Source organism: Phyllostomus discolor, chromosome 5, assembly GCF_004126475.2.
Source record: "Phyllostomus discolor isolate MPI-MPIP mPhyDis1 chromosome 5, mPhyDis1.pri.v3, whole genome shotgun sequence".
In the NCBI taxonomy this organism is placed as follows: Eukaryota; Metazoa; Chordata; class Mammalia; order Chiroptera; family Phyllostomidae; genus Phyllostomus; species Phyllostomus discolor.
In genome coordinates this window covers 147,170,348-147,193,294 of record NC_040907.2, presented here as the reverse complement: position 1 = coordinate 147,193,294, position 22,947 = coordinate 147,170,348, and the positions used below count along the sequence as shown (strand labels likewise).

The following is a 22,947-nucleotide window of genomic DNA, read 5'->3' as shown; positions in this document are numbered from 1 at the left end:
CTGTAAGAATTGTTATGAGTTTCTTGGAGACAAACTGACGGCAACTGCTGAGAGGCGAAATCTCAAGAAACTGAGGAAGTGCCCTGTCTGAATCCTTGGTCTTTCCCAACCTTCCTGAAGTTTCCTCACCCTGAATCTCTCGGACAGAAAAGGAGGGAAGGTCAAAGGTTCTGAGACTTGTTTTCTAATAAACAGCTTAAGATCAATACCCTAAAAAGAAAGATTTGGGATGGCAAAACTTTGTTTCTCTGCACGAAAATGAAGAACAAGGCGAAGATGTCCATTTTCTGCACCTCTAATCAACACTGTACTGGAGGTTTAACAATTCAAGAAAGGCGTTCCGTCAGAATGGAGGAAGTAAGACTGTCTTTATTCATAGGAGACATAATCATTTATGTTACAGAATACAAGATCAATATACAAAAAGTTAATTCTATTTGTCAACATAAGGAACATCCAAACCTGTAAGAATTTTTATGAATTTATTTGAGCCAAACTAATGACAACTGCCAAGAAGCAAAATCTCAAGAAACTGAGGAAGTGCTCTGAAAAAATGGCAGTTTTATCACTTATGTTATATACCAGAAGCAAAGGGGAAAGACATAAGGAAGTTACATAAAATCCATTGGTGACAGATTAGGGAGGCGGGAGAAAGCAAAGCAGGGAAACCTCTCAGACTGGATAAGAAGTAGAAGAAAAAGACACATACTGCTTTTACATAGGGTGGTGTAAGATAATTAACAATTAACACAATAATAAGAACAATCAGGGGATCTGTGGTCTCTGCTCTGGTATAATGGCTGTGCTTCGAAGGGTACGGAAAAAAGAAAATTATTTTGACATTCCACAGGTATGTAATCTTATATGCAAAAAGGCAATAGACAGGCTCAGTTAAGGTAAAGTTTGACCTTTGTCAGGGAAAATACTGCCATAGGACATGACTACCGACCTTGACATGCTTTTAGTTAGTTTTAATTTCAGACCATCCTTTATGGTTACTTCAGGTGTCTGAGTTATCAAGGCCCACCATGCAGGCCTTCCCTGAGCTGGTTGTGGCCCCTTTTTCATCTGCATATTTTAATTTATTTTTTAAAGATTTTATTTACTTTTAGAGAGAGGGGAAGGCAGAGAGAAAAAAAGGCAAAGAGACATTGATGTGTGAGAAGAACACTGTTTGGTTGCCTCTCACAGGCCCCCCACCAGAGACCTGGCCTGCAACCCAGGCATGCACCCTGACCAGGAATTGAACAGGCGACCTTACAGTACTGAGGCCAGCGTTCAGCCCACTGAGCCACACCAGCCAGGGATCATCGTCATATTTTTATATCCGATTAGTCGGAATCATCGGAAGTTGAAATTAAAACAATACCATACGATACCACCCAAAACATGAAATACTTAAGGATAAATCTGACAGAAAGAAATGCAAGGCCTGTATGCTGAAAATTATAAAACGTTTAGAAGAGAAAGTAAAATGGAAGCATATCCAAGGTTCTTAGATGGGACTTGTGGGGGCTTAAAAATGATAATAAAAAGTGGGAAAAAATGGCGATGGAAGGAGATTTGACTTGGGATAGTGAATACACAGTACAATATATAGATGATGTATAATATAGAATTGTACACCTGAAACCTATATAATTTTATTAACCAATGTCATCCCAATAAATTCAAAAAATTAATTTAAATATAAAAAATATGACTTTTCAGAAAAAATTATCCAAAACAGAAATAAAGGAGAAAGGTGGGTTTCCCACATTCTTTCAATGTTATACAGAACAAAGTTCAGAGATTGCTCAGAGAAATGTATTTAATTTCTCTCAACATTTGCTATTGATTGAAGGTGTCAGGTTTAAAATAAATAATACTTTACTTCCCACCTTCTAAATTCTCTTACCTGATATAATAATCAAATTAACAGACATTAACAGGAGAAAACCTAAGTTTTAATACGTGTGCATGGGAAATTCACATAAGTATGAAAATTCCTAAAACAGTGAGGCAACATTGCGTTTGTAAGACATTTTGAACAAAGCAGAAAGTGGGGGGATGGGGTATTAGATCTGGAAAGTGAGAATGGGCGATCTATGATCTACGGGTAGTCAAGGAAGAGGTAACACACAATGCAGGCAAATCCTCCCTAGGCAACTGGAAGGACTCCTAGCTACAGACCCCTGCCTGAAGCCCCTCTGTTTACCGTAATTCATTCAATTAGGCTAAGGTGAGCATCCTAAAATTTCCTTCCCAAAGCAGTTTTTTTCTATCTGAATCTCTTGGGCTGTAAAGGGAAGGAGGAGTAAAAGGTTCTTTCTGAATCTTTTTTTTTTTTTAGTTTAAATGCATTTATTTTTAGATGCCCTGTTTTTTTTTTCTTTCTTAAAAACAATGCCTCCACTCCAAATAAATCAAGGTCAAAAGAAATGAAGAGCTCAAGATAGCATCACTCCCATTTGTCCTAGTCCTGGTATGTGGACGAAAAGCAGCAGGCAGATATGATGAGGGTGATAGATCCAAATTGCCAGATGGTGACCATTCTTCCATTCTAAGCCATGCTTGAAGAGAATCACACATGGGGTCACACCATCCTCGCGGCAGTCTGGCAGAGCAAGCAAGCAAGCCCTCTTGCTTGCATGTTTTCAGCAATACAGAACCGGTGGGTTTTGAAATTAGCAAGAATGTTCTGCAGCCCCTGTCATAAAAGGCTTTACTTATTGTGGTCTGTTCTTCCAGTTTCCTTTTTGTTGATTTCATATAATCTTGGATGTACCCCTTGTAGGCTTCTTTGTAAAACTGGTTTCCTGCAAATGATGGTTCATGACAATATCAACACCAGTGACTACTGTGCTTCAGGTACCTACACCATCCAGGCCTTTCACTGAGGTATTTCCACCAATAAGCAAGTCATCAATGTTACCCTCTGTCCTACTGACCAGCTTTCCCCTCTACCCCCACATACAGCCCATGTGCAGTCTCCTGGATCTCGCAGATGCAGAAGAACCTCTCCTCATGGCTGATGAGGTCCCTGTAGGAGATGATTGGTAGATGGTCATGATGGCGGCTGGAAGGAGACATGGGGGCACTGGCTTAGCAGGAGCCCAGAGCTCAGAGCCAGCATAGTGCAGCCCAGCTGTGCTGGGGGGGGTGGGGAGGGGGACCAGGCAGAAAAAAACTTTTGTTGCTTAGCAAATGGCTTAAAATCAATATGCTAAAAGGCAAAACTTTTGGTCCCCTTCAGAATATAATCTACGATATCTTAAGATGTCAGTTCTCTTCAAATTGATCTATAGATTCAACACAATCCCAGTCAAAATCCCAGGACACTTTCTCAGAAATCAAAAAGTTAATCCTAAAAGACGTATCAAAATACAAAGGACCTAAGGTAGCCAAAACAACTTTGGAAAACAAAAACAAGGTTAGAGACCTACGCTAACCTGACTTCAAGACATTATTAAACTATACCTATTAAGACAGTGTGGTATGTTGGGGACTGCCCTGCCTGGTCTCAGGAAGCTGTAACCCCCCATGACTTAGGCTGAGTGAGAGACCTCCAGACCAGGAGCCACTAAGGAGACAAAAACTTATTTCCCTGGCATGAACGCTGCCTGTTCTGTGCCTAAACCTCCTAAGCTTGATCAGTTAGCCAATGACGGGTAAGATTTCCCACGGAGGGAAACACCTAAGACAGGCATGATCACTAGAAGGCTTCTGGGAAAAGACTTGGGGCTGTGGAAATGAAGGGGTGATGGACATCAACCCCTGCCCCGTCGGCTTTGTCAAAGCCTGAGTCCTTGTTCTTAGAAGTGAGTAATCCAAGTCTCCTGGCTGCCTTTGTCTCCTCTGTTGACTCAGGCCTGCGGAAATAGCAGGGGCAGTGCAGCCCAGACCAGAGATGGCGGACCCCCGGAGTAATCAGGCCTGAGACATAGAATATGCAAGATCCTGTGAGATCTGTTTGCTGGAGGATGTTATTAGATTAGAATTTGAAGGCACAGACAGGAAACCAAAACTGCCCTTTGAGCCCTGTTACTCCTTTCAAATGTTAAAACTCCAATCTTTGCCCAGAATCACAGCGGGGGTTCTGTCTGCACCTTCGTAAGTCACCTACTTCTTTTTATCTTTTCTGCCAGACTGTGAATCCACAAACTAAGTCTGTATTCTCAATAACAGTCTGCTTGGGAATGGAGACGAGGTGTGCACTCCCCACTAGAGAGAGTGGCCATTCCATTCCTACTTCCCCACAGGACCCGGTTGTCTCTGTGTATGTTTTTCTCGTGTGTTGACAAGCCATCCACAGTGTTCCGCGCTCACTGCAGGCCGGTGAGCTCTCATCAGTGGTATTCATGTTAAAATAGACAAATAGATCAGTGGAACAAAACAGAGAATCCAGAAATAGACCCACACATACATGGACAACGGATTTTTAACCAAGGTGCAAAGGCAGCCAGGGGAGAAAAAGGAAATTTGGTCCACATCTCATACTGCACACAGACATTAAGTAAATGTAGAGCCTAGCACTATAAAAACGCTAGAAGAAAACATAAAGAACACCTTGTGAGTAAGCCTTAAACAAAGTTTTCGTAGAAATGACACCAAAAGTATGATCCATTAAAGAAAAAAATGCATAAACTAGATGTCAACAAGATCAAAAACATCTCTTTGAAAGACACTGTTAAGAGAAGTCGAAGACAAAGCATGTAAAGGGACAGACTATTTGCAAGTCACATGTAAGTGACTGGTGCCCAGGATGTATTAAGAACTTTTAAAACTCAATAAAAAATTAAAAATATCTCCTCCTCCCCCCACAAATAGGGAAAAGATATATACAGCAAATCCATAAAAAACACAGCAAATACATAAAAAATATTCAACATCCTTTGTCACTAGGTTAAGACAAATTAACACCATGAAGAGATACCACTGCACATCTATTTGGATGTCTGAAACCAAAGGGAGTGGCCACACCAAGCGCTGGAGAGGATTCGGAGCACAGGGAGTTCCCACGTACTTGCTTGGGGGGATGTAAAACAGAACACCACTTTTTTTAAAGTTAAACATATGTTCACTGTATTAATATAGGACAAGGGCATGAGAACTATACAAATCAACTGAAGTCGTACGAAGTTAAGTCAGTGGCCTGTCACGTGCTGTCTGACACAGAACGCCGTTGACCTGAGAGGCAAGCCCACTGCAATGAGCCTCTGGACATAGAAAATTCCTGCAAGGCTGAGGAATGGCTGCTCACCCATACTGTACTGTTACAGAACAACAAGGGGACCAAGGGGGGCCTAAGGGGATACACTATTACCGAAAGGAACCCCCAGGTTTGTTATGTCTGCCGCCTATAGGAAAGATGTCTCTCAATGCCAGAGATTCGTGAAAAGGAAAGGAAATGTTTATTTAATGCTATACAAACTTAAAGTAGTGACCTAATGTCTTCATCAAAATCCCAAAGTCCCTTAAAACACCCACAAACACGCACAGTCCTTCCTTCCCCCTTTGCCCAGTCTGGGGTACCATATCTCGGGAAAAGAAATAGAAGTCCATGGCTCAGGTAGCCCCCAGTTCTTCCCAGTAATCCCTATCGACTGGTAGACCTCCCTTGGTTCCTGGCACCATCAGCCGTGTCACCAGGATCTCTGCTAAAGCTGGGTGGTGGTTCCCCCTTCTAATGCTGCAGAGGTCCCCACTCTGGCAAAGCCACGAGGTTCTCTCTCCACTGCTCCAGCCGCATGGTCCTCTCTGCACTCTGGCCGCAGGAGTCCCCACTCAGCCAAAACTGCGTGGTTCTCTCTTCAATGGCTGTGATCCTCTCTGCACTGCCACAGCTGCATGCCTCTCTGCAGTGGCTGCTGTGTCTGGGTTTTAAATCCCCATGCCAACCTTCCTCTGCAGCCCCATTTCTGACTCCTCCCACCATCGGCTACACTTCTCCAAGCTCCCATGCAGGTGCTGTAACTTGGGGGACCTGCCCCCCAGTTACATCTTGGTGGGGAAGTTACTTCCATTCCCCTGGCTCAGAGCATTGCCACAGCTATTTAACATATCTATGTAACCAATTAAGTTACAGATATGTTAAATGACCATGCCAGAGGTTAGCTGCAAAGCTGTACAAAACAGCTCTCAATGGCCCTGCTCCATGTGTCCCTTCCCCCAACTCACACCTGAAGGGGGGTGAGGACATCCTAAAATTTCCTGGACACCTTGAGTTCTGGACCCCATTTCAAATGCCTATTTGGGGTCCCCCCTCTTGGCTGCACCCTGTAACAGTACCATTTGCCCATATCATAAAGGGAAAACACAAGGCCACAAAATACACCTTGCAGAGGCCAAAGTTAACCCCAGCGTTTTTCCCACTCTTTATTTCCCCATACCAGCAATCTTCCACAGAAACTGTAAACAAATAGAAGCTCAGCCTCCAGAGATGGCTGGAGTCTGTCTTCCTTCTCTTGTGAGGGGAGTCCACTACTCTGTCTGTGGAGTGGCTTTTCTTGCTGGTCCCCTCTGCTCAGTAAAACCTGCTTTTCCACTTGAACCTCTTGTCTGGCTCCTGTCTAAATGTTTTCCTGTTAGAAACCAAGAACCCTGTTGGCTTGGGGCTTGATTCCTCATGACTCACCCCTCTGGATTCAGTACCCCTCGCCATTCCACTCCCAGGAACTGAAGGGGACCAAAAGTTTGGCCTTTAGGGATATTGATTTTAAGCTGGTTATTAAGAAACAAATACTCAGAAAGAAACTTTGACTCTCCCCACTCCACCCCTTCCTGCCCAAGAGAATCAGATAGAAAAACAAGCTTCAGGGAAGATACCTTAGGATGTTCCCCTTAGCTAGTTTAGTTAAGTGTGGTGAACAGAGGACTGCAGACCCAGGCCTGTTAGCTTGATGCTCCCTTGTGTCCCATTGTCCCCTCTTCCTCAACCACCTGTAAACCGCCCACTCTCACTGCTGACACTAACGTCCTGTGCCCCTCCCCCACTCCCTCTTTTGTCCGAAATGTCTTACATGCCCATGTTGCCTCACTGTCTTTGGAATTTTCACGCTTATGTGAATTCTCCATGCACATGTATTAAAACTTTGATTTTCCTGTTGTTAATCTGTCTGTGTTCATTGGATTATCAGCCCAGATAGAAGAGTTTCAAAAATGAGAGTCAAGGCATTAACTTTTTTTAGCACCCACATCATTTACCCGAGATAAATAAAAGCATAGGTCCATATAAAGACTTGTTCGTGAATGTTCGTAGCATTTTTATTTGCAGCGGACAAAAACTGGAACCTAAATACCCATCCACAGGTGCCTAGGTAAACCAATGGTGGTTTATCGACATAACGGAGCACTACTCGGCAATAAAAAGGAGCTAGTTAACATGTAGTAACATAATTGATCTCAAAATAATCTTTAGAATGAGAGAAGAGTATACTGTATGGGTCCATTTATAAAAAATTCTGGACAATACAAACTAATCCACAGTGACAGGTGGTGACTTCCTGGGGACTAGAGGAGCAGGAGAGACTGCAAAGGTTTCCAGGAAACTCCTGGGGGTGATAGATCTGACCCCTCTCTTGATTGTGGTGATGGTTTCATTGGTTGCATACAAATGTCAAATTTTATGAAATTGCCTATTTTAAATATGTGCTATTTATTGTATGTGTGTTATTCTTTTTTTAAGTGGTTTATACTTTTTAAAAAGATTTTATCCATTTATTTTTTAGAGGGGGAAGGGAGGGAGAAAGAAAGAGAGAAACATCAATGTGCAGTTGCTGGGGGTCATGGCCTGCAACCCAGGCATGTACCCTGACTGGGAATCGAACCTGCGGCACTATGTGTATTATTCTTAAAGCTATCTGAAAAGTCAATACATGCATAATAAATTTTTGCAATCAGCCCAGAATCAGCATTTCCCTTCAGAACTTCCTGCAGCACTGTTTTCTGGTCACTTCCCCTCCCTGCCACACAGACCAGGATACAGGCTGGAACAGCCGTGGTCAGCAAGGAAGCCAGCTCTGCCCCCAACCCCATGTCTCACCAGGCCAGCATGGGCTCCAGCATGGGCTCCAGCACCGTCTCTGCTCCCACCCCACAGCCCGCCAGCAGATTCACTGGGAAGGAAGAGCTGGCTCCCCATCTCTACTTTTGCCCCTGCCATACTGCCCTTCTCAGTGTGCGGCTCCAACTGCCCTCCCCAGCTTATCAGCTGCCCCCAAGCAAGAGCCATAATGTGTGCAGTGGGGAACCTCCCCTGTTCTCCTACTCCAGGCTGTCCTCTCACCTTTCCACCTGAGGACAGCACCTCCAGGACCCTCTCTGATCCCTCAAAGCCTCGACCCAGCCCCCTGGGTCAGTCGCTTCTGGGCAAGTCCCCTGCTGTCATTCCAAAGAGATTGAAACAGTTTGGTTTGGCTTAAAGCTTCTGTTTGCATTGCCGAGTTTGTCACACATGCTAATGAATAATCAGGCTGCTGGAGCAGACACACAAGCAGAAAAGGGGTGGGGGTGGCCTCTAATGAATCCTTCCTGGCAGCCTGGCTGATAAGATGCAGACAGATGATGGGGGCCTCTCCTGGTTCCCGGATTTAGGTCTGTTCATCTCCCTGAATGGCTAAGCCCCAAGGCCTGTGCTCTTCTGGCCATCGTAGGCTGGGGGAGACTAGGAAGGAGGTGGGACACTCTAAGTGTGGTCAGTGGGTGGACGTGAAGGGCTGGCAGGGCCCAGCTCCTGTCCTTTCTCCCCACAGAGCCCCAGCCTCCGGTGCTCCTCAGCCCAGACAGAGGAGCTACGCAACTTGCCTGAGGGCTGCAGCAATCCGAAACAACTCTCTTCTCCCTCTGTCCTCAGTGACTGTTTTCCTCTTTGCAAGACTAGTTCCTATGTATTGTAGAGTCTTCTGAAAATAAGGAAACAGAAGAAAATTAAACATGTGGTCCCATCATCCAGAGCTAACCATTTTCATGTTGCTTTCATTTCTTCCTTACTTTTGTAATGCATATTGTGGGGAGTAAAAAAAAGACATTACCCCTGGCTGACGTAGCTCAGTGGATTGAGCTCGGGCTATGAACCAAAGTGTCGCAGGTTTGATTCCCAGTCAGGGTACATGCCTGGGTTGCAGGCCATAACCCCCAGCAACCGCATATTGATGTTTCTCTCTCTTTCTCCCTCCCTTCCCTCTCTAAAAATAAATAAATAAAATCTTTTAAAAAAAGACATTAATACTTTTCCTCCCACCTTCAAAGTTCTTCAGGCTGGGCCAATAATCAAATTAACAGACAGACTGACAGGAGAAAATCAAATTTTAATACATGCTTATGGGCGATTCATATTAGCATGAAATCACCAAAGACAGTGAGGCCACATTGGCTATATAAGACATTTCGGACAAAGGAGAAAGTTGGGGGAGAAGGACAGGATGTTAGATTTCGGCAGTGAGAATGGGTGATTCACAGGTACTTGAGGAGGAGGGGAGCACAGGGCAGGCAAACCCTTGCTGGCAGTCAGAAGCAGAGGAACAGAGCTGGCACCTAGCTCAGAGGCCCCTGCCTGAGCCCTTCTATTCACCACCCTCTATTCCAATCAGGTTAAGGCAACATTTCTGCCTGAGTCTCTTAGGCAGGAAGGGGGAAGGGTCAAGAGTTCTTTTATGTCTTTTTTTTTCTTAATCAACAGTTTAAAATCAATATCCTAAAAGGCAGCTTCAGGGTGGCAAAACTTTGCTCCCCTTCAATACGGTTTTGAAAGCTGAAGTAGTAACATAACAATAAGAATAATGTTCATTGAGCAAGTGCTTACCATTGTGCAGGTCCAGAGTGACTCCAAGCTGTGCCTGTGCAGTACTAGGCTGTGCTGGGCATTTCTTGTGGATTATCTCTTCATCTTCTCAATAACTCGGAGTGATGATGTAACTATTATCCTCATTAATAGGGTGATTGAGGCTTAAAGAAGTTAAGTAGCTTGTTCGGTGCCGTCCAGTAATGAAGTGGGGCTGGGACTGCAGCCCAGGAGATGTGATTCCAGGACCAGCACCCTCACTGCTCTGAAACTAAATATCCTGTAAATGTCTCCCTGAGTCTTTAGCCTTCAGTGTCATTTTTAATTATTGCAGGGATTAAAGTATGCCCTTGTGCAGAAGTACCGTAATGTCCTCCATCCCCTATCGTGGACATTAGGTTGTTTTCAATAAGTCATTCTCCAGTGGGTATGTTTATAGTTAAACATTTGTTCAAAAACTAAAATTAAAATTCCTGGGCCAAGGCATATGTATAATTTTAAGGCTTTTGATACATGTTGCCAAGATCATTCTCCAAAAATAATGGACCAAATTATACTTTCTACATCCTCATCCACACCAGACTACAAAACATCCTTCATCCAAGTAATTAGATGCAGCTCAAGTTCTGCCACATGAATAATAAAATGTAGATTAATTAGAGGCTCAGATTAGCCCAATCTTTTCCAGCAGAAATTCCATTCTCCCCGCCGCCTGCCATAGCAGACATTGCCACAAAGGAGCCTGGGACAGAGGGCGCAAGAGCAACTTCTGATTGGCCGAATCAGTTCAGTAATTCTAAATTTCTCAGAAAAGCCTTGTCGCAACGATTGTCACTGAGCAGTCACTGTCAGTGACCTCGAGAATGAACAGTGTGTGGAAGGTCTGAGCCCTGTCGTGGCTGGGGAAACAGCCCCCTTACCCTTTCTGTTTTTCTGGCTGGTCGAGTGATTCAAACAATACACTGCAGGGTACGTTAACAGAAGAAAATAAAAAATGTAGTATGCGCTCATAGGGAAGTCACATAAGCATAAAAATTCCAAAGACAGTGAGGCAGCATGGAGTAGATAAGATATTTCGGAATAAAGGAGAAAGTGGGGGTGGGGTGTTAGATTTCACAAGTGAGGGTGCGCAATTTACAGATGGTTGTGGAAGAGCGGAACACGCAGGGCAAGGAAATCCTGGCTGGGCGACTCAGAAACAATGCGGGCGGGTGGAACCTAGTCCAGTGCTTGGAGCCTTCCTGACTGCTGCTGGGGTGTAAATCCTCAGGGTGATCAAGTCAAGGCTCCCCTCCTAAAGCAGTTTTATTTCCCATGTGAATCTCTCTTTTTTTATTTTTTTAAGGGGGAAGTAAAATAAAAAACTTTTCCTTGTTTGTTGGGTTTGAATTGATTTCAGTTTGAAATAACCCGTATGCCAGGGTGGCGCCTTCCGGGGACACTGTCTCCCGACCCCCACAGTCCCTCGGCTGCTGAGTCCAGCTGGCAGCAGCTTGGAGCAGGGAGAGGCCGGAGACCAGGGTGTCAGGGCTCACGGGTGCTCACCCGGGCCCTGGCATTCTAATACGCTCCAGCAAGACCAGCCAGCCTCGTGTCCTTCACCTGCTCATGTCCAGGGTGGAATGAGGACCTGGAGTTTCCACCCACTCCAATCTCACATGTCCTGGCAGAGGACATTAATAAATACTGGCCAATATTTACTGTGCTTCTACTAGATACCAGGCACAAACCCCATTCAGTCCCTACCAAATCTTTGTAGCGTATTTTGTAGAACTACTTTTCCCCGTGTTTGACAGATGAGAACTGAGGCACAGGAAGCTTAAATCCTTTGCCCAAGGTTGGACTGGGAGCACCAGGCAGAGCCTGAAATTTGAACCCAGGACAACCTGACTCACGTCCACTTGGCCTGCACTTCTCCACACTGGACCGTGGGCACTCACCCCAGTCAGAAAACAAGTTCTCCGGGGAAGGGCTATATCTGACCTGGTTCTCATTGTCCCCTGCTCCAAGCCCAATTCCGCAGTCAGCAGTAGAGATCTGGGAAGGTATCCGTTGTCTACAGCTGCGTAGCACAGTAGCAGAAACAGTGACTTGAAACCGCTCCCGTGTATTAGCTCACAGTGCTACGGGTCAGAAGTCCAGACACAGAGGAGGGACAGAAGCTTTGCTACCTAAGACTACCTTTTTGGGATATTGATTTCAAGCTGCTTATTAAGAATCAAGGCCCGAAGGGGGCCTTTGACCCACCCCCCTTGGCGGCCCAAGAGATTCAGATGGAGAAACCTGCTTGAGAAAGAGAATCTCAGGATGTCGCCTTAGTGTAAAGTAGGGTAAATAGAGGGCTTCAGGCAGGGAACGACCTGTTAGCTAGTTCCTCCCATTACTTCGGAGTTGCCAGCAAGGGTTTCCCAGCCGCCTGTGCTCCCCTTTTCCTCAACTACCTATAAATCGCCCGTTCTCCCCGATTTTCTCCTTTGTCCAAACTGTCTTACGTACCCAATGTGGCCTCACTGTTTTTGGAATTTTCATGTCTGTGAATTCCCCATGTGCATTTTCTCCTTGATTTTCTCCTTGAAAAACTTGATTTTCTCCTGTTAATCTATCTCTGTTAATTGGATTACTAGCTCAGCTAGAAAAACTTAGGAGGTGGAAGAAAAGTACTCATTCTTTTTAGGCTCCATGAGTGCATCGCCAGGCTCTCTGCTCAGAATCACAGCAGGTTGCACTTGAGGTGTCAGCAGGGCTGTGCGCTCAGCTGGAACTCAGGCTCCTCTTTCAGGATCCGTCTGATTACGGACAGAACTCAGTTTCCTGCTATGGTATGACTGAGGCCCCTCTTCTCTTACTGCCCACCAGAGACCTTCCTCAGCTCCTAAAGGCTTCCCTCAAGTCCTTGCTGTGTGGCCCCCTCCATGCACCCCCTCCCACGGTCACCCTTCTAACCTCTTGCTTCAGGAAGGGTCCAGTCCCTTTTAAGAGCCTACCTCACTAGGCCAGGCCCACCCACGATAATTTCCCTTTTGATGAACTCAGAGTCAACCACGTAGGGACCTTAATGACACCTGCAAAATATATCCCTTCTCCATGTAATGTAATGTAATCTCAGGAGTGATGGCCCATCATTGTCACAAGTCCCTGTCTCATTGGAGGGGTGGGGAGATGTATACAAGAGTAGGAATCCAGGGGCTATTTTAGAATTCTGTTTGCAACAGTGACTGTGTGGGTGAGAGAATAAATGCTAAATGGATGGATGAGTGTGTACGAGGGCAAAGGCACAAGGAGTGAAGTGCTCACCTGTGCTGCCAGGAGCGAGGAGAGTGGGCTAAACGCGCTCACTTTGGGGCGTACCCTAGAAATCTTCGGCAGGTCCCAGGCTCACTTCCCTCTTGAAGGAGCAGGGACCAGGACAGCCACCCTTTCTCTCCAGTGTCTGAGGCAGGATAAGCTTACACAGGAGTTGAATGTACCATCTGTCCTCTGAGGCTTGGAGCAGGAATAAGTACTAATAATCCAAACAGCAGTGAAAATGAGAAGGCCCTGCTTTCTTTCTGGGCGACAAACCTTCATTCCAAACCCCATTTTCCCTGTGCTTCCCTTCTCTCCCCTTGCGGGGTTTACACAGTGCCCTCTTAAGCACCCCACTCACAGAGCCCCACTCTGAGCCGGCCCTGGGACAGCCCAACATGTTCACCCCAGAGGCCAGATGCCCTATCCAGGAAGCTGCCATCGTGGTGCCCCACACTGAGCTGGGTCCATGGAGAAAGGCATGGACCTCAGCCTCATTTACCCTGGGTCTCCTCTCTCTAGCCCATAAAGTCACCCTAATTCAGGACCACATGACTCTGGAGTATCCCACGGGCTCCAGGAGTTAGACAGTAGCTGGGCTCTCCCCAGGGGAGAGAAGCTGAGGCCATCTCCATGCTTGGTTGCCTTTCAGGCTGAACTGATGAACCCTAAGTCCTCCCCAGGCTGACGGTGACCATCTCAGTGTATGTGTAACCACTCGGCGGGTGTGTGACTCAGTGTATGTGTAACTACTCAGTGTGTGTGTGACTCAGTGTATGTGTAACTACTCAGCATGTGTGTAACTCAGTGTATGTATAACCCAGGATACCTTTTCCATCCAGAGGAGGAGGCAGATGGCCACCCTGGCCTGCAACTGGTGGCAACTCCACCTCACCCCACTTTGAACACTCTGGCAGCTTTTGGCACAGGACTTCCACCACTTTCTGAGACGCCTTTTGGCTGAAAGGTGTGCCCATGCATTCAACAATGGTTTTTGAAGACCTGTAGGCACTTGGTTCTAGGTGCCAAGGATGTGATGATACATACAGATCCTTATCCTCAAGGATCTTACATTCAATGAGGAAGGTAGACTGTACACAAGATAAATAATTATGTATCGTATTAGGTGGTGACAAACTGCTCTGGGAAAAAAACAAAGCCAGGAAAGGTAGGGGTGAAGGCCCAGGGAGGAGAGGAAGGAAGCAATTGGAGATGAGGTAGGTGAGGAACCCCCCTGGGAAGGTGCTGTGTGAAGCAAATTGAGATGTAACTGTGATAAGAGAGGGGGGGGGGGGCGCGGGGAGGGGGCCCTTGGTGTTTGAGTAGCTGCAAGTGCAGAAGCCCTGAGGCAGTCAGGTAGCTCTTGCGTTTGCTCATCAGTAAAGGGGCCACATGCAGATAGAGCAGAGGGAGAGAAATAGGAGGTAAGTAAGGAGAGAGAGGTAAGGCTAGCAGGGGCTTAGAATCATTCTGGCCACTGTGTGGAGGTCAAGCTTTGGGGGTGGATAGGGGTGGGCTGCCTCACTGGGCCAGGAACATCAGGTCAGGCTCAAGGGGCCTTGGACCATGCCATCCTGGCCCTCAACAAACGTGTCTTAAGTAAGTGAATTGAATGTCTGGGACTCAGGACAGCTGAGTGTCTGTGAAAAGCATCAGGCAGGAAGGGGACAAGAGGATGTGGTTATCAGGTCCTCAGGAAGTTGGGACTGTGGCTAACAGCTCAGCCAGGTAGAAGGAAGAAGCAGGTGGGATCAGGAATCCGCAGGCCGGCAAGCCAGCGAATCCCAGGTCAGGAGCCTGCCCTTCAGCAGATGGGGTTTGCCTTCCCCCCAAAGCACTGTGTTTTTGTCCACTGGCCAAATTCTTATTGAGTTTCTACTGTGTGCACATGCCTTGAACACAAAGCAGTAAACAAGATAATCAAGAGCCTGCCACTTAGTGGGGAAGATGATCAAGCAATTATATAAATATGAAATAAAAATAAGTAAGTATGCATTACAGTGAGTGTTGTGAAGGATAGTGTTAATATAAAATAACTGGAAAGGTCTCTGAAGGAGATGATAGTTCATGTGAACCTGACCAAAGATTCAGCCATCCAAAGCTTGGTGGGGAGAAGAGCATTTCAGGCAGAGGAGACAGCATATGCAAAGGTCCTGAGGAGAGGAAATCACTGTGGGTCTAAGAACCAAAGGGGAAATCCTGTGGGTTAGAAAGTTAATCAGAGACCTGGGGTCTTCCTGCTCAGGTGGTCAGGACTGTGGAGGAACGACTGGGGTGACCGCTGCCAGGGTGTGGGAGCAGCAGCTGCAGGTGGGTGCTGAGCTCGGGGGATGCTCACTCCCCTGAGATGTCCAGAAAAACCTGCCAGTGCCAGCAGCTCCTGGACTCACACACAGAGTTTCAAAGGGCACCAATAACCATTGCTAATTGGACCAAGCATTTTAATAAAGTTTCTGCCTGAAAATGTGATAGGATGCTGTAAGGGCTTGCTTACTCTGTTAGTTCTTTATTCCTTGAGAATTTCATTTCTTCTTAAATACAGAAAGAAAGAGAATGAAAATACTGTATTCCTTCCGGATAGCTCCCCTCAAACAAAAGAATTTTATACCCATATACCCATATTTTTAGTTCAACTTTTGGGTTAAAGTTGAAAAGGGAAAAACAAAACCCATGGAAATGCCAGTTAAAGGTTGCTTTGCCATATATTTTTAAAAAATACATAATATGCCAGTTCAATTCCAGCTATTATGAAAAATGTGTAACTAAATGATATCCCACTAAGGGAAAGATGCTACTTCTTCTCAAAATCATAGGGGAAAAAAGCGGCAGAACTCTTCTGGATAACACAAGCAGGCAAACAAGAAAAATCAAATCCTCTCTCAAGTAATTCTGAAGTAACATCAGCAGCACCTCCCCAGCTCACGGCACTTGCATCTTCCCTCTAGAAACCCTGGAAGCCCCACTCCCGTCCTCCCACGGGGAGCCCCCTGAGCCCCCTGGGCCCATGAAACTCTCACCCAGGAATCTGGGTTTGAACTGACAGTTTACCAGTCTTGGCAGTGGGTGGAGTGGGTAGATGTACCTGGCAGCTCGCACTCCGCCCTGTCCTGCCACATGCTCAGGAAAGTGAGGGAGCTGTCAGCCCCACAAGCCGGTACCAGCTGTCCCTGTGGCTGGATCTGGGACCCAAGGACAGTCCGCCGGCACACGTGGTCTTGGTGTTCCAGGACCGCCCTGTAGCTCAGGAGACAGACATGCTGTCAAGTCCCCCGTACCTTCCTGGAGAAGCTATGCCAGTAGCTGGGAGGACTGAGACTAGCACTTCCCACCTGGACCTGTTTCCCTTCTAGAAAACATAGGGCCTCTTCCAGCTCACAGCATGTGGTTCCTAAAGACAGAAGTAATCTGATTGGAGGTTGGAAGGCAAGGTCAAATTTCCCACCTCTGATGGACGGAATGTGAATGTCCCCATCCTGCCCCAAATACATATGTTGAAGTCCTAACCCCCAAAGGGACTGTATTTGGAGGTCAGGCTGTGAGGAGGTGATAAAGGTTAGATGAGACCACAGAAGTGGAACCCTCATCCTATAGGGTTGGTGTCCTTGTAAGAAAGAAAGAGATGCCAGGGCTCTCTCTGCCATGTGAGGACACAACGAGAAGGCAGCCATCTGCAAGCCGGAAGGAGAGCTCTCTCTAGGAGTTGAGTCAGCTCAATCTTGACCTTGGACTTCCCAGGCTCCAGAACTGTGAGAAAATAAATTTTTGTTCTTTTATTTTATTGTGTTTTTTGTTAAGCAATTTTTCTTTTTTTAAGATTTTATTTACTTGCTTTTACAGAGAGAGGAAGGGAGGGAGATAAACACTGAGTGCAAAAGTGATTGGTTGCCTCTTGCACACCCCCGACTGGGGAACCTGGCCCACCACCTAGGCATATGCCCTGACTGGGAATCAAACCAGCAACCTTTTGGTCCACAGACCCATGCTCAATCCACTGAGTCACATCAGCCAGGGCAGATTTCTGTTATTTTAATCACCCAGTCTGTGGTATTTTGTTATGGCAGCCCAAGTTGACCAAGACATCACCTCTTCCACAAAGTTGAGCAGAGGGGGCTCTTATATGATGATAGTTGCCCAGTAGCACCTCCTGAAAGCCTCCCAAATGCACCCGGCATTCGGTGTACTTAGAGGACAGCAGTGACAAGCACCCCAGGTGGTATGAGAGGGGAGGTTCTTTAGGATGCCCCCAAACCTGCCCTGCCCTCAGGCCTTGGCCGCCTCACTACCAGAGCACAGGAGGCAAGAGTTCACGCCAGTCCCTCTGGACATCCAGCCGGCCTTCCCCGGTGCATTCCCGCCCCTTAGTCAGTGGGCAGAGGAAGCCCCACTTGGTTAGTGAGCAGCCGTGGATGCAGGGGGTACAACCCAGGACTGAGTGGCCAAGGACAACTGACCCCTCCTGACTAATCCCTCCAAGCTTTCCTGCTGGGATGTGTGTTAAGTGCCAGACAGGCCCCATGGAGTGCTGGGGACTAGATGACTCCAGGCCCCTCCTCCAACCAGGCTGCAATCACCTAGGATTTACAGAAAGGCTCCTCTCCTCTTCCTTCATCTCTGTTGACCCATTGTCTCCCTGAGGCTCATGAAATCCCATTGTGTTTTCATTCATCCAGGAAAACCACCACATTCATTGAGTTGAAAGACAGAGATAACGAAGCAAACCTTCCTCTCACTGTGTATTTCGATTATGAAAGCTTAGTTCCTCAAAATCTGATTTTTATGTCTTTTTCTATATAGTTCTGTCTTAGACCTCTCTGCCCTCCAGAGGAACCTCCTCAAAAGCCTTAAAAAAAAAAAAAAAGAAGCACACACACATGAAAAAAAATCTTCTCTCTCTCCTCCTTTGGCTTCCCAATGCCCTGGCTTCTCCCCCACCCTCTGGCCAGTCCATCTCAGGCGCATCGCCCTCCCCCGAAGTCCTTCGAACCCCTCTCTACTCACCCTGCCCCCAGGGCCCAGCTGACACCATTCTCTTCACAAGCTAAGCTCTCCTGAGAACAGACCTGGGCCCAGCCTGGGGACACCTTTCCGTGGTACCCCACGGGTCTCCATACCACAAACCCAACCATCCCTGCCCCAAACCAGGGCCTGCTCCTGGTCTCCTTCCCTCTCAGGAACCTCTCCTGTGCCCTGTCACGGTGGTTCCCAAGTTTGGGCTCCTCCAGAGTGTCGCTCCTTGATCAAGAGCCTCACCGAGCCCTAGCACACCCACCTCCCCCATGTCTCCAGCTTCTGTCCCCTCTTTGACACACCCAGTATGCCTTTACTTCCTCTTCTCTGGACTTTTCCAGTAACCTTGTAGCAAATTACCAGCTGGGGAACTTGGGACAAGTCACTTGACCTTCTCAAGTTTCAGTTATTCTCCCTGGAAAATGGGTATAGGGAGGCTCACTGCTGTGGGAAGTAAAATGTGGTAACATGGATAAATATAAATCACCTAGCACAGTGCCCGGCATGGGCCAAACAAATGGCGATTCATCTCTCCTCCCCACTCCTTCAGCCTGTTCTGCATCTGAGGTTTATCCTCTCGAGGCAAATTTGATTTCCAGAGTCCCAGTTTGCCAAACACACCCTGCAATTTTCTGCTTCCAATCATTCAGCTGCAAGGGTATTGGGTGTCTTTTTTTTTCCCCCATCTTAAACCAAGTTGATATTGTATAAAATTATCTGGTTATTTTGATTTATCTAAAATATGCAGATCAGGAGGATACCTGAATTTTTTAAAATAATTATGATTTCTTAAGGCTTGTCTCAGGAAGTTTTTATAAGACAAAGTAGAAAGGACTCATTCCCTTTAGACATTATCCTTCCTTCCCACTCTGCTTTTGGAAGGATTTGCAATTCAAATTGAAGATAAACTGTATTTTCACTTAGAAAAACACATTTCCTCTAGCAATAAAATTTTCTCTTGAATAAATCACCCACAGAAGAGCCATACTTTCATACTTTATGTGCAACAGTTTAACAAGAAAATATTATCGATCTCTTTTCCCTTTCTTATCCCTTCCCCTCATCTCTCTAATGATGGGATTGAGTACCGCACACACGCGCGTGCACACACACACACACACACACAAACACACATGTGCCGCTTCTTTGTCTTTTCCCAAAAAATCCTCGCAAATGGCAGTGGTCAGCTTTAATTTAAATTGTTGCAGCTGACATCAGCTCAGGGTCAGATCCTCAGCATCAATATGAAATGAAAAACTGAAATAAAACCCATGACTCCAGCAGAGTTACCCTAACAGTGGCCCAAAGTTCTATATCCCCCGAGAAACTGATCTGAACTGCTTTCAGATCGACCTAGAAGGAAAAGTGTGTTGGTGTGTTGATAAGGAGAAGGGACAGCTGGTTCTGGTGTGTCAGCTCGAGTGTGCGGGCCGTGATGGCCTGCGCTCTGGGCTGGAACCCGGACTCTCTGCCCCTCTCCAGCTGAGGGACCAGGTGAATTGCTGAGATCTCTGAGTTTCAGTTTCTCATCTGGGGCTGTTGTGAGAATAACATTAAATTATTCATGTATAGATGTTGGGACAGTGTCTGGCATGTACTAAGCAATCGATGACAGTGGGTATCATTATTATTCCAGATAAAATCAGTGCCAGTTCCAGGTACTAAAAACCTGCAGGCAGTATAAGGTAATGATCAGAATCTTCTACTCAGCCAGCCTGGGTTCAAATCCTGACTCCAGTGCTTACCAGCTGTGAGACTCTGTGCAAGTTACACAACCATTCTGTCCTCGGTGGCTCCATTAGTAAAAAGGGCATTAAAGATTGCACCCACATCATAGAAGTGCTGTAAGAATTAAAGGAGACAATGCAAAATACTTAGCACATATAGTAGTTGTTCAGTGAAGTTTGGCTGTTACTTTTCTTGCACCCCACAAAAATACGTATAGTTAACTAACTCACAACTGCTTCCCCAACTACAAGGAGGTTTTCAAAAGGCTGTAAGATTTTCCACTTCAGTTGTTGATTAGGGAATAAGTCGCGTTACAACAAACCTCCTATGAGGGGGCTTCCCCAGAGGGGTGGTAGGAAGGCCCATTAGACAAAAGTAGGTCAGACTTACCCTCTCCCCGAAATTGGCAGCCAGCACACTGGCAGGTCACCTGAGCTCAGCCAAATGGATGCCCGCAGCTGGCAACGGGGCCATTGTCTCTGAAAGCAGAGAAGGGGGAAGGCTGGAGGTGGAAAGGGTGGGAAGAAAGGGAGGACTGACAGCTGACCCCCGTGGGGTCCCATTCACTTCAGCCACAACACCTTCAGTTTTCCTCTGTCCTAAAATTCTTAATCACAAAATCAACACATACTGTTCCAGCCAGAAGAAGCATCCGTAAAGGTACTCAGAAAGTGTGATGAAACTCCTTCAAAAATATCCCCCTCAATTTCTCCTCGCCAATTAGCTAAGTCCTTCTGCAACTTGGTCTCCCTGCTGAACTGTGTATTGTAGCCATTTCTCAAGGTCAATGAATGATGTCTACTGTAGTCACTATTATGGCTTTGTCATTTTCCATAATATGAATGCACTATTTTTTTCCAAACACTCCTCTTTGGAGAGACACCGTTTTGGGTACAATTTTAAATTCACATTCTCATTGACACAGCAACCTCACTCTTGGGAATCAGCCCTACAGAAATAAAGCACTATTTTGCACGTATGGCTACACGTGCAAGGATACACTTTTAGCACACATTGCTTGGAGTATCTGACACTGGAAATAACCTAAATGCCCAGCAGTCTCCCTGATCTGTAAAAGCTTGTTATAGAAACCACTACTCAAGCCCACGTAAGAATGAGACTTTTAGGTTCCTTCCAACAATGAAATTCTAGATGACTTTTACTTTGGGGAGTTAGGGGAGGCAAAAAGAAAAATCAAGTTGTGTATGTCAAGGTCAGAATCAAACATTACAAGTGGGTCATTGTTAGATTTATTTTATATATGTGGACAGCAAATCTGAATCCTCACAAGCTCAAGTTCAGGTTTTGCTCAGATCTAGAGAGTCTCAAACTGCAATGTGCATAAGATTCACCTGGGACTGCTGATAAACTGCAGTTTGAGTAAGCAGGTCTGGGATGGAGCCTGAGATGTGTTTCTAACCAGTGATGCAGTTGCTGTTGGTTCATGGACCACATTTTGAGTTGTAAGGATCTGATCAAATCACATCTGCTGGCTGAACTGAATTTTCCTCATTTGTCAAATACTGTGGTTAATTAGGGTGCCCAACCATCTGAGTTTTCCCAGGACTGTCCCAGTTTTTCCACTCGTCCCAGGAAGCTGGGATGATTAGGTTAGATCAGGGTCAGATAACTCAGAGTCCTGAAAAGTCATACACATGAATGAAGTGAGCTGGGGTTAAAGGCCGTGGCAAACAGAAGAGTTTAAACACCCACTCTCTCAGGCTCTGCCCAAGAGTCTCCAACTTACAGCCTCGGTCTCGATGACCCCTTAGACTCTACACAGGTGAGCAGTCCTGTGGCAGGTCACAATCGAAGTATTAGAAAATTAGCCCTGGCTGGTGTGGCTCAGTGCACTGAGTGCCAGCCTGCAAACCAAAGGGTCACTGATTCGATTCCCAGTCAGGGCACCTTCCCTGGATTGCAGGCCAGGTCCCCCGCAGGGGGCGCTTGAAAGGCAACTACACATTGATGTTTCTCTCCCTCCCTTCCTCCCCCTCTCTCCAAAAACAAAGAAACAAACAAACAAATAATTGATATTAAACCATTGCATATTTAAACAAAAACTGAAGTAATATTAAAAAATAAAGAAAGAAAATATTAGAAATTATCCCTGGCAAGTGTGGCTCAGTTGATTGGGCATTGTGTCACAGACAGGAAGGTCACCAGTTCAATTCCCGGTTGGAGCACATGCCTGGGTTGTGGGCTCAGTACCCTGTTGGGGTGCGTGCAGAAGGCAACAAATTGATGTTTCTTTCTTGCATCAATGTTTCTTGCCCTCTCCCTTCCTTCTCCTTTCTCTAAAAAATCCAAAAAGAAAATTTTAAAAAGAAAATATTAACTTTATTAGATAATATCAGATTTATTACCTAATATTAGAAAGATTTATTAGGCAATATTAGAAAATATTACACTGCTCAGAAAAGATATCTAAAAAAGCTATAAAGAGAGGGCAGGGAAAGAGCTATAAAGAGAGGGCAGGGAAAGAGTGTACTCATACACTCAAAAACTGACTCCGGCCGCCAGCCTCCAAGATGGGCCCCACACTTCTCGCCTGGTGTCCCCTCCTCGTGTGGCTCTCTTACACTGGATGGGGCCAACCTATGTAATCAATAGAACATTGTGGAAGTGATGGAGCATGACTTCTAGAGCCAGGTCAGAAAAGAAATGGAGGCCTCTGTCCTACTGGTTTTTCAGATCCCTTGCTCTGGGGGAAGCCAGTTGCCATATTGTGAGAATACCCAAGGAGTCCTATGAAGAGACTCACAGAGCAAGGTCCTGAGGCCTCCAGCCAACAGCTGTGTGAAGGAGGCTTCTTGGAAGTAGATCCCCCAACTTCAGCAAGCCTTTGGATGATGCAGCCCCAGGCGCCATGCTGGCTGCAACCTACTGAGAGACTCTGGAAAGGAACCACTTAGCTAAGCCACTCTCAGTTAAGCACTCTGAAAACTCACCAGTGATGAAAGACCCAAGAGTTTGCAAACTGACAGCCAACAGGACCACAGACAAGTTTCATTTTGGCTCTCTAGGTTCTTTTACAGATTTTATTTATTTACTTTTAGAGAGAGGAGAAGGGAGTGAGAAAGAGAATGTGAGAAACACCCATGTGAGAGAGAAACACCAGTCAGTTGCCTCTTGCACACGCCCTGTCCGGGGACCAAACCTGCAAC

General features: G+C 46.1%; 1 pseudogene; it reads right to left on the bottom strand.

The window, feature by feature from the left end:
- Window positions 1–2,378: 2,378 nt before the first annotated feature.
- LOC114497060 lies at window positions 2,379–3,072 on the bottom strand (annotated as a pseudogene).
- Window positions 3,073–22,947: the final 19,875 nt, after the last annotated feature.